At 39.4% G+C, this 12,502-nt stretch overlaps 1 protein-coding gene across 1 annotated transcript in view; it reads left to right on the top strand.

The window, feature by feature from the left end:
- Positions 1-1,137: 1,137 nt before the first annotated feature.
- The window catches only part of LOC121954661 (protein FAM53B-like), a 30,744-nt gene continuing 19,379 nt past the window's right edge, over positions 1,138-12,502 (top strand). Inside the window, exon 1 of the mRNA XM_042502311.1 lies at positions 1,138-1,300. The gene's annotated coding sequence lies outside the window, so the exon portion shown is untranslated. The remainder of the gene's footprint in view (positions 1,301-12,502) is intronic.

Raw genomic sequence — 12,502 nt, 5'->3', positions numbered from 1 at the left:
ATAAAAACAAACATAAAATGCTCTTTTTGTGACAAACACTCTAAAAAAGTTTCACACCTTTTTTTTTTGCATTAATTCTCACACTAAAATTCGGGAGGGACATTTGCTGATTCATAATGGACCATATCTCTGCGTTATTTTGGGAAATTTGAGGTATTTGTCTTTCTCAATTTTTTATAATAACTTTGGCAATGATTTTAGCAAAGTACTTCATACTTAAATGTAAGTGCAGCAATAAAAAAACAACAACAGATATTTCTAAAATATATTGAACATTACGTGAAACCGCTCACTGATTTGAGTAACAAAAAGGCCATCAAGATACTTGATATTTGTATGTCTTGAAATATTTTTATTTAATGTAATATCCTCCTGGCTTTTTGATATTGTTTTATTTGTAGGGTGAAGTCAGGTATTTTGGTTATAAATGTAGCCGAGAACCATAGCAAGTTCTAAAAGTAACATTTAAGGTAGTATTCAGTTGAGTTCTGGTAGTTTTCTTGGTAATCTACTGAAAGTGTCCCACATTACCTGACTTAAATAAAAATGGTGTTTTCATGAAAATCACATTTATATTTATTTAGGTTTTATTGATTGAGCAACAATCAATAACATGTTTGGTGACTGACTGTTAATAGGCCTATTTAAAGAAATGCGAAACCTTATTTGTCCCATTTTACCTGATGTTGCACATTACTTGACTTCAACCTAAATGTAAGTTTAGCAATAGAAAGCCTGTTATTGTCAGTTTTCTGAAGGATATTGAACATTATATGAACCTACTTACTGATTTGATTAACAAAAAGGCTGCCAAGACACTTAATATTTGTATGTCTTGTAATTTAATTAATGGCATATCCCCTTGTTTTTTAAAAAGTTGTTTGCATATGTTAATTGCGGATTGTATTTTTGTTATACTCTGTTCTGTAAAAAATAAAAACAAAAAAACGGTTGTTTGTTTTTTTTTAAAGTTTCTAATTAATAATTAAACTTTAAAGATTTAACTGTGTAGTAGGCTAAGTTGGTGCTCTCTTTGCTGCACAAGTTTGCCAGTGTGTCCGTGGTCTTCCGGTCTCCCCCCGTCCACATGGTTCGTCCCTACGCGGATATGGTTACAATCAGTGCTGCAGGCTGAAAGCAGCAGCGAGCTCTCAGCTGCTCGCAGTCCGGCTCAGTCCTGCGCTGGTGACGCTGAACTGGCGGCTGCAACTGCGACAAACTTTTGTGATTTTTACTTTTGCTCCTGCTTCGCCCCCTTTGTCGAAGATGACCTAACTTCGAAAGAGCCTCTGCTGGCCAGGTAGTAGGGCTGTTTGTTCAGATACATGATCGTTATAGCTGTGTTCAGGCACGCTTCATCATGTTTCTTCTTTCTGTGGAGTTCACTTTGTCTGCTCATGCTGGGTTTCCCCTGCGACGTCTAGGTTACTTTGGGGCATAAATTAGACAAACAAATGTATTTTTTTTATATAATGGCACTTTGTGAATCTTAAAACCCTTAAAACCAGTTTGGGCACAAAAAGTGCAGCTTGTGACACTCTTTGTTGATATATTGATTCCAGAAAAGTTATTGCAACATTTCTGCACTAAATCAGCTGTTTTGGAGTTTATGGGTCTCTGTTTGCTTCCCCCAACCTGTTGCACTAAAAGTTACTGCTTAATAACCTGCTATAGAGGGGGTGCACACATTAACCAAAGCTCTGTGAGCCAGCAAACTCCCCCTCCATCTATCAGCCGAGGTAATAAAGCTCAGGCTGTTGTCACATACAGTACCTGTGTAGGTGGGGAGAGGCGGTGTGGTTGCTTTGCAGCTCATATTGACACACGAGTCCTCACCACAGCCTGTGAGAAGAGATTGAGCAGCTTTGAGTCATAAGGTTGCATGTGTCTCACCAGTGTCCACCACACAAATAGGTTTTGTTTCCTCTTGAGATCTGTAGTTACTAACTCCTGTGCTCCTCTGAGCATAGTTCATGTTTTTATGCTGAGGAGGTTGAAACTATGGGACACATTGTTCCTCCTCAGTCTTATTTCTGTTTTCAGAGCAAAGATATAAGCCTGCAATCCTTGGAGTCCAGTCCAGTATATGTTTTTATATTCTGTTATGACTACATGACTCACACTGACTGTATGTCATTACAACATGTATGAAACTGAAACAGAGCTTACTCATGTTGATACGAACTGATAGGATGCTGATAAGAACATAACAATAACTGTCTTTTTATTGATTTATACGTGGACATACTGATGTCTACATGTTGTCATCCTCATTTTGAAACTACTTTATTGCCCCAGGTCAAAACTAAAGGTAATACAGAGGCAGCAAAGAACTAAAGTTCTTATTTTCAGTGTTGTTTCCTTTTCTTTTGTTGGTTAGGAAGTAACTGTTGGTTCTTATGTTTTGCCCTCTCTAATATTGCACGGCAGTTGGTAGATGTTTGTGGACACCGTAAACACAATACCAAGGAGAACTGGTTTAGTACCAGGGTACCTAATTGAAAATACCTGGAAATGTTTCGTGCTGCCTCCATGGCAGCAGTCGTCCTTGACTCTGGCTAGTTTAGTTAACTAAACAGGAAATGAGTTTTCTCAAGAATCTTGCTTAAAATGTCCTCACAAATGCAAGCCGAAGTTCAGGGTGGAAGTGAAGCAGAGAGCAGGCTAAAAGATTTAATCACATGTCAGCTCTAGTGTCTAATTACAAAGGGGATGTTGATAAACGCCTCGCATTTGCTGGCTCAGAGGAAACCTGTTCCGAGTGTTTCTGATTCGCCTTTCCAGTTTTGGGAAGATTATGATGACTACACCTGGCTTTGATTTCTCAGAGTAAACCACTGCTGGAATGTTGCAGCTTGATGTGAACAAGAAAATTTTATCTTTCAAATAGTCACGTGAACCTGCAGATGTGTTATTTACTGACGCTGTTGATTTTATCAGACACGGCCTGGGTTAAAAACGTTCTTTATAGGTGCCAGTACTTGACTTTTATTACCCTTTTTGATACCTTTCTTTGACAAATATAAACACCTGTTCTTCCAAACACCATCCAAATGTGTTATGCATTAATACTGGCATAAACAAGCCAGACATACAAGACCATTTGAGTAAATGCAGTTTAAAATTAGCAAAACTATTCAGAATCTGGGAATATCTGATCACTCATTTAGCCTATGTTAAAAATACTGATATAGGGTACCTGCAGATTGTAAAAGAGTCTTGGCATTCAATCAGTTAATCTAAACACAAGGCATTAATTGGCATTCAATTAAATTAGTTTTTCAAAAGTCTTAGAGATTCTCAGACATAGGAAGCAGGATTGTTTTTGTTGTTGACTGATTTATTTTACATTGCAGTGCAAAAGCTCAAGATAATAGTAACAATTATAATAATAATCTGAATGTTTCTTGCATTAACATCGCCTAAGTTATGTTTTATGTTAAAATATTTATTTGAACTTGAATGTGGAGGATTATGCACACCTTCAAAAAACTTGTGGACAGGTGCACAGGAGGAAATGTCCATAAAATGTGAAAAAGAGAGAATTCCTGTCCAAATACCAACAAAAAAAACTCAATAAATTCAATAAACAATGTTTTGGTTGTCAGACAACCAAAAAGTTTTTTCACAATATTTATTTTAAAAATAAAATTCTCCCTGACCTTAAGTAATTAATGTCAGTTCATGCTTTTTTTCCTTTAATATAGGCTACTGTAAAATTGGTCTTAAATTTGATTCCAAGTGGCCTAAAAAGTCCTCAAACACATTTTCTCTAAGTAGTAGGAACCCTGTGATCCAGCCCATTATCTGACTAAAGAGGAAGAAACACTAGTTGCTTCTTGTCACGTTTTGCTTATAATGTTTATGCACTTGTACTCGACAACAGTTCTGGCATTGTTACTCTGCAGACTTGTTTTGAACATACTACAGACATAATTTATGGAAGCAATTAAGGCCGGTGGTTTTTTAAAGGGGATCACTCTGCACTCCAGTGTGTGCTCAAGACGCGCACATTTGCAATGTCTTTGTGTTGCAGGCGAAAGGCCCTATTAGAGCTCCATTCTGTCTGTGGGCAGCTGTGTGCCTGTGTGCTGAGCGAGCCACTGGTCCATTCACCGTCTGTGTGCACAACTCTCCCTCAGTCCACATACTGACACACACTCTGCCTTTTCCTTTTCTGTCAGTCTCTCTCTTTTGACTTCTGAATATTTCAATCTCACTTTTTTGCTTGTTTATTGCCTTACATTTCTGTTTACTAACGCTGTGGCTCTCTCTCTTTCACTTGCTCTCTGGCCCGAGGCATTATGCAAAGCTACCAGAAAAGGATTGTTAGCCATGCCTGTCTGTGCCTTCATGCTACTCTCTATTCATTTCAGAAGCTTCCCTTTTCTTCTCTGTGACCTGCAGTCATAACTACTGCTGCTTCACACACACTGAAACTCGTACCACTTGGCTACACTGAGCTAAAAACAAATACTTCATTATTTCATGTTGTCAGTGTGCTCCTTATGCCTCATTTTGTATATCCCTTGCTCATTAACATGATAGATTTGTAAGTCTGGCGTCTCGACGCCCACAGAGCCAAAGACCTGCAGCTGAAAAGAAAAGAAAAGAGGCATTCTCACATACACCAGAGAAGCACTCCCCCAACCCCCCAAGACAGGCACCAGACTCTACTTAGAGATGAAAAGCATTCTGGGATGCAATAGGAAAAGCTCCCATCAACACACCCCACTGAGGTTTTCCTATGTGGTGATAGTGAAGAATCAGTCAAAAAGAAGCTGTAGTTGTCTCTGTTGTTGTTTTTTGACTCTCATGAGTGACTTTAGAGAGAACGCCAGGAATGAGTCCTAAAACCTGGAAATCTGATAGCATATCAGCACCTCCAGTTCCCTCATCTCAAAGTCAATGGGTTTTTGGTTAGAAGCCTTAAATAAGGTCCTTGGTTAGCACAAACTGAAGATACTTTCACATTTTGTTCTATGACATGAGAAACATCAGTAAATACCCCACAAGCAAACTCTAAAGCTTTTATGTGTCTACTAATGGCGGTTGCTACCAAGTGGCTAAATTAGACTACAGAATGTCATCACGCTGAACCACGCCGAGCACAGTTGCACAGCCTGGTAGCGGTGGTAATGGGACCGTAGTGTTGTTCGTTTTAGCTCAGCAACAACTTTTTACTTCTGGTGATTGGATTTAGGCTTCAAAAACAGTGAAAGTAGTGTTCATCTGTGAAATTTATTTTGCTGAACAAGGCTTGTAAGTATCAAAAATGTTTGTTTACCACAGAGCTTATTTTCTGCAATGATCCAAAATCCAATGAAAAAATCCCATAGGCTTTTTGACAAGGGAATCAGGCCAGTGTTAGCTTCCGGATTGGCCTACAGAAAAGCGTCATCCTTAGGACACTCTATACTCTATAGATATATATAGTATACTATAGTATACTATACTACACTATACTATACTATACTCTGGGTCTTAGTTTTATTTTTGTACTATTTTTCCTGAGCTGCTTTGGATTGACTTTTCATCAAAATATCATCTATCATAAAGCTCCTGACTGAATCATGTTGTGTAGAGGTGGTTGTCTTTAAATCCAGTCTGGTGAAATAATCCCCCAATTGCATCCGCTGAGAAAAGAGAAATGAAAGCCTCTCTCACTGTTTGGCACAGACAGCCTGTATTTTTAGAACCTGTTTTCCACTGTTGTGACAAAACTTAAGCATCCCTTCGGAGTATTACGACTCCTACAGTTAGCTGCGATGGTTTTTCCTCATACAAACTTGACACTTAATGTGTAACATCCTCCAAAGGTGGCTTTTTGTACAAGCCTGGGCTTGAGAACAGAGCCAATGTGTCCTGACAATCCTGCTTGCACAATGAAGGCCAATTATCATGGCGACATGTGTCATAACTCCCGGCTCTTAGGCCTCTGCATCAAATCCTAATAGGTTCACAGTAGTTGGGTTTGAGGCTGTCAGCGTGTTTTACATATACCTGCAGGTTATTCCAAAACAACTGAACAAGGTTGAGCAGCAGTGAGATTTGCAGCCAGTTAGCTTACTGGCAGCAGATCAGCTGATTCACTGCAGAATGTCAGGAAGTACATTGTGCAGATGGAGATCTAACACTAAAATTTCACTCCTGTTCCAATTTATAATCTGGTAATTCTCCCCTCTACCTCACTACGTACTTAAAATAACTAATACCAATTTTCACACTTGTTTTTATGTATATAGTACGTGTGTGTTATGTATGTAATATATTTGAACATGTTTTAGCATTTCGTATTTTTATTTTTGTATGTAAAGTTTTTGTAGTATATTCTTTATCCTGCTATGAAATGAAAAACTCTGTCCATCCATCTGTCCATCCATCTGTCCATTTGTCTGTCCGTCTGTCTTCATCCATATTTCTCTTCAGTTGGTTGCCTGACCAATATGAAATTGCATATGGGCAGTGAGATTTGCTATTATGAAGCCCCCTATCTCATTCTCCCACTGTCCAGGCCCATTTTGTAAAAAATAATTAATAAATAACGTAGACTTGCTTCTTTCTCTGCCCGTGGTGTAAATAAGTGAAAACACAGACAGCACCACTCTGCCAATGCAACCCACATTGTTGTCGAAGGTGGAATTGCAGCTTGAATGACAGAAATAAAGCGTTATTTTTTCATTCTTTCACTGTGGTTAAAAACTTATGTTGTTACAAACCTTATTCTTACAGAATGCTAAGTTGTATTTTACTATTTATATCTACTTTTCTCTTCTAGTGTAATATATGTATCACAGTATTTTTACTGCTTCAGTGCAAGGCCTCCTGCTGTAACAAAAGAATTTCCCAGCTTGGGATCAATTAAGTACACCGATATATCTAAAAGTAAAAGATGGGTTCAAAAAATGGTTCCTGCTGTCACTACTTTATTGTTGGTTAGTTTTTGGACCTTATCATGTCAGATTCAATCAAGCCGTCAGCAAAGATTAGATTAAATCGTATATTCTGCCCTCAACTGATTTGATATAAATTGGTTAAATTAAATCATTCCCACGAGTGTAATGACTCTATAGATGTAAAAAAAAAAAAAAAATGACAAGTCATCATTGTACAAACATATGGAAACCTAGCTCTAACTGATAAAATATATTTCCTGTTTTGCCCTGCAGAACGGAGAACAGAACGGAGAACTTTTTTTTTTTTTTTTTTTACACTATTATTAGCTGCGTAAACAGTGAAAACACCCAAAATGACACAGCAGTAGTTGGCTTTAAGATTTTGCATCTGTTAATTTCTACTACACACTGAGCAGTCAGAGGGTCCATATGGTGAGCTGAGCCCCCTCATGAATGAATGAATGGACCGGTGGAATGCTGCTCATAGTTTTCTTTCTCCCACCCATACACACTCTCAACTCACCCATAACACACCTCCACAACCTAAAAATGGTATTATGTAACAGCAGAAAAGTCACTTTATTAGTTGATTGGTGGTGACAATCTGCATAACATCACTTGCTTACACAATATAGGAGTAGTCCCCATATAGCAGTGCTGGAGGCTCCCATGTAATGTATCCCTGATGGATTAGGGCTCTGGTTAGTGTGTACAGAACAGAACAGCCACTCATGGATAATGGAAGAAACCACAGGCGGAAAGGCAGGGATTGATAGAGAAGGGGGGTAGTGTAATTAGTGAGGTACCTGATGTATGGAGAGTCATGGCATGCGAGGGTCACTCCAGGGGGCAAGAGGCCCCATACTTTTCTTTGCTCAAACTGAAACACCTGATCCTACGCCTGTCAAGCTTCTTAAGATTTTAGTTGGCTAAGTCCTGGTCTGAGACACAGAGGTCGACCCCAAATAAATTTCAGGCTTCCCAAATGGAGGAGCTCACTAACACTCACTAATAAATAAATGATGAGCTGTTCAGATATTATTCTACTGTCTCGGTGACGTCTGGCTTTTTTACATCACACTGTTGTCACTGTTATCCTCTATTTAGTATTTGGTTGCCATGGCTACCTATTAAATACCTAGAAACAGTATACTATTACTTAGCAACTGTTTTATGAAGGAAGTCAGAGAAAAACTGGCCAAAATATATCTATAAAAAACCTTGCATTGGTTTTACTTTTAAAATGTTAGAGCTGCATTTGGTAACTTTTATGAAAACAACTTTGTCTCATATTTGCTGAAACTATCCCAATATTCTGACATAAGTACATGAAACACATAGTCTGTGAAAAAACAGTAGCCTCATGTCCCTCCTACTCTTCCTACTGCTTCTAATGTCATTCGCTAGAATCTACTGTGGCAAATCAAAAACAACCAGTCCGAGCTGAGGAGTCTCTTAAACAGCTGTCTATTATGTCTGTCAACAGCAATCAAACTGTCAAACCAGGCAGCGCTGATCAAATATGAATCAAGATTCTGTTACTCGTTATATTTTTTTTAGTCTCAAATGTTAAAAATAAAACACATTTTAGTGTAGCATTTAGCTGTGAAATGAGAAAGTTTGTCACCTGGCCATCATGTTGGAAATAAGCAACCTAGAACCAGCAATGCTCACCAGCTGGACCAAATTTCTCATTTTACAGCTTAACAGTGCCCTAAAATATGTTTCTGAAAACATTTGAGGTGATGAATAGACAGTGCAGTAGCAGAATCTTGATTCACATTTGATCAGTGCTGCCTGGTTTGACAGTTTGACCACAGATCACAAGCATTATTGACTGCTGCTTTAGAGACTCCTTGGCTCTGATTGGTTGTTTTCATTATCATGCAGTAAGGCCATTATGCTGTTTTTACACTATGAGCAACACAGCAAAAGGCTACAGTTATTTTCGGTGGAAACTGGTGACATAAAGCTACAAACTGATGCCTGACTCTTGTTGCTGTTTGGTTCCAATGTCGTGTTGAAGTGTCAACCAGTCTTATGTTTTTGTTTGTAGCCATGGCACTGCGTAATCTAGCTTCTAGCTAATCTAGCGTAACTGATGCTCTGCTCGCTTTTTGTGCATAGTGGTGCACTCAAGATGCAAGTGGCGAAATGTCATCCATAGGGCTCAAAAGCATTTATATTTTGTGACCCAAGAAAAACTGTAGATAATGTTCAGTTGAGGTGCTTCATGGAAAGTATCAGACACACGTAAGCCCACGAAGATGTAACTATGTTAACAAGCACTATAGCAGCACTTCGAGGCAGTTTACTCATTAGAAATTTTAATGTGACATCATGATGGGATGGTATGTTTGTTGCACTAGCTCATTTTGTTCTTTTTTGAGTGGTCAATAAGGCAGTTTATGCGGACTCAACTCCATGTCACAATGCTTTGTGGATATTACTTGTAGTTGTCTCTCTTTGTGTCTTTGGTAATAAAGTCATTGTGTTCCACACCCAAATCAGCAGCAGCATGTGACCACAAGGGAAGCACAGCCCTTCAACTGTAAGGGGAAGTGTGCTTATATATGTGTGCTATACTAGGTTGTCTTAATGCCAGCTAAGCAGTGACAAGGTTGACAGTATTAATTGGACTTTCAAGTTGAATCTTAAGAATTTTTAAGAAGTTCTTTTGAAATATGATTCATGTTTCTAATTTCATTCCAAAGCTGCTGATAGGTAATCACTCCTATTACAAAGTAAGCCGAGTGATCTTTCTACATTGCTCAGTAATGACAGACTTCAAGTGCTGGCTGTATTCATGCAGAGGTTGATGGTCACTGTCATTAGAGAAACGTTCAGGGGAATCTGCTAAAAGGACCCCAGAACTCGACTACTGACATTGCATAAAGTTTGACTCAATGAGCTCTTCATTGTTTATGCACTTCTGAAGATCTAGTGTTGTGATGTGGTGTTGTTTTTGGCCAGTGTACCCGTGCCACTGGGTACTAGGGTGATGACCAGAGCATTCAGTGGTATGTCTTGACCTCCCTAGGACCATTTTTACGACCTTGGCCTCATTATACGAGAGAGAGGTGGCTGTGTGTTCACCCTGAATTAACAATCCACACCGCAGACTTTTAACAAAAGAGTGGCTCTTACTTTCATTCAGCCCAGACTACAAAAAACCTGACTGTGCAAAACTTTTCTTTCTGATGTTTTAATTCCATTTCCCATGGCCACATCCACATCCAAAACAGATGTCAACATCCACCTTCGTACACCATAAAATGTGTTCCAGTATGCTTAGAGAAAAAATGCTCAAATGTCAGCTCATCACTAACATTTAACCTTCTCAAAATAAGAATCTGATAGGCACAAGGAGTTTCATTTTCATCAACAATGCAGTGATTGTTTGTTTGTTCGGTCCTCATGATTTCATTAGTATGAAATGAGTTGGTTTCTTTCAGCTGCAGCCACCGATCAAAGTCTTGACACCAGACGCGCTCCGCACAAGTATGCAGTAACCAGAGCCAATTGGTGATGGACACCAAACACCCCGTCACAGAACTTTAGGGGGCCCCAAATAGGCTTCTATTCATCTGCCTGTACAAATCACAGCCCGGGCAAAGAGCCATATTATCTTAGCTGCCCTTTCTAGTGCCCTCCTGAGTCACTGGCTATTGTGAGCCAAGAGCTGCTGTCTGCACCCCAGAGTCCACAAATCTGACTTGAATTACCATTAGATTTTGGTCCACCATGGAGGTCAAATTTAGTTACATGAACCTTGAATGTTTTATAGGCCCAAACAATATCCTAATTTCCATTTAGTGATGATGCTTTCCTTCCGTTAAGTTCAGTTTCACAAAACATCTCAATAGACATTTGCATGATGCAGTCTTTATTGCAAGTAGGAGGTATGCTCAAAACTGGGCTGTTAATGCAGTAGAAAGGCACAAGTACGTTTGAAATTGGTACTATATGATCAGATAAAACAGGAAAGGGCTGTGGCACTAAATTTGCTCAAGTGGTAAAAAATCTACTGCACTGCACTGGACCAATAAAAACTCACGCTGGTGGTGAAGTTATGTGAGCTTGGCTTTTTTGACACAAGGAACAATATGGCAGCTGGCTGTTAACAAACAATCATGAATTACAGTTAAACGGTAAGCTAAAATAGTTTCAGAGACATTTTAAGAGATAAATAGGCAACACAATAACAGAATCTTGGTTTATATTTGGTCAGGACTGCTTAGTTTTGTAGTTTTATCTTGTTTTTTCAGCCTCCATTTTTACAACACAGAAAGCAGTATGGTGCCCTCTTCCTGTTCAAAACTTCTTGTAGAACAGGTAAAAAGTACGCTAAAATGTGGTTTTTAAGACATTTAGGTGGGAAATTGGCAATTCCCTAACAGAATCTTGCTTGAGCACTTCCTAGTTTTACAGTTTGATCTGAGTTTCATGAGAAAGATATATATAGAGAGAGAAAGACAGAGAGGTGTGGCTCTCTTTTAATCCACTTTTATACTCTTTGTGTCCATGGTGGCAGGCATACAGAAATACAGAAGTACAATCTGTAGTTTTAGTACTTTGAGCAGCAGCCCTAGAGCCAGCAAAAATCAGCTCTAAGCTGAGAGATGAGTAGGGAGATCTTTGCGCTGGTAAGATGGAGGGAAATTAAGTTAATTTACACATACTACCCATACTGTTATCATACAAAGCTGGTTAAAAAAATAAGCAACGCTTCCCTTTAAATTACTGTAAAGGAAGAAGTAGCACATCCAGTTGCACGGTCATGCTTCATCTAATATCTACAATACTTGCTTAACTGATGTAAAATTAGGAAGAACTTGTGGGTGAGGTTTCTTGCAAACTGATTGCTTCCTGGATTTTTTTTTTTTAGTATGACAGCAACAGTGAGATGTAGCCAACAGCAAGACTCACTTCAGGCAGTGAAAATCTGATCTGATCAGCAGAGACTCCACACAAGTGCTCTCCATTAAGCTCTGGTTTCCCCATCATGAGTAGCCGCTTCATTAAGTAAGCATGGCTCCAGGGTTGAATTCACACTCGGCCTGCCCTCTCCCATGACCCCACTTGCCAGTCACTACACATGCACACAAGTGCAGGTTAGCGTAGCATGTACAGACACACATACTCTCACTGTGGAGGTGCTGTTTGAGCCCTGATGGAACACGTCACACTTCAGTCAAACCGCAAACTGTAACCTGTACACATGACCGTCATGCTCCTCAACTCCCACTCTTGTCTAACACGCACACTCACACAAACCCTGCTGCATTGCCGCGCCCATTACTCAGTGTCAGGCCTAATCAGTAAAGTAATCTGCAAAACTGATCAAGAAGAACATTCCCTTCTCCGACTCCCACCACCAGCACCAGCCCCTCTCGCCTGCGGAGGCCCAGTTGTGCTCCACTGACTCTCTGGGATAAATGGAGATAATGGGAGTCATATGCTAGCAGTTGGTTTGGGGCAGGCCTACATGAAACATTTATAGTCTTTGTGTAGTCATGGGGCTGGAGAAGAGGGAAGGGATAGAGATGACACAGTGAGGTAACAAGACATGACTGGACTGGTGTAACATTTCTTTATCAAATTGA

The sequence above is a fragment of the Plectropomus leopardus genome, chromosome 15, assembly GCF_008729295.1.
Source record: "Plectropomus leopardus isolate mb chromosome 15, YSFRI_Pleo_2.0, whole genome shotgun sequence".
In the NCBI taxonomy this organism is placed as follows: domain Eukaryota; kingdom Metazoa; phylum Chordata; class Actinopteri; order Perciformes; family Serranidae; genus Plectropomus; species Plectropomus leopardus.
Note: the sequence above shows the minus strand (reverse complement) of the source record. Positions and strands in the feature narration are given on the sequence as shown.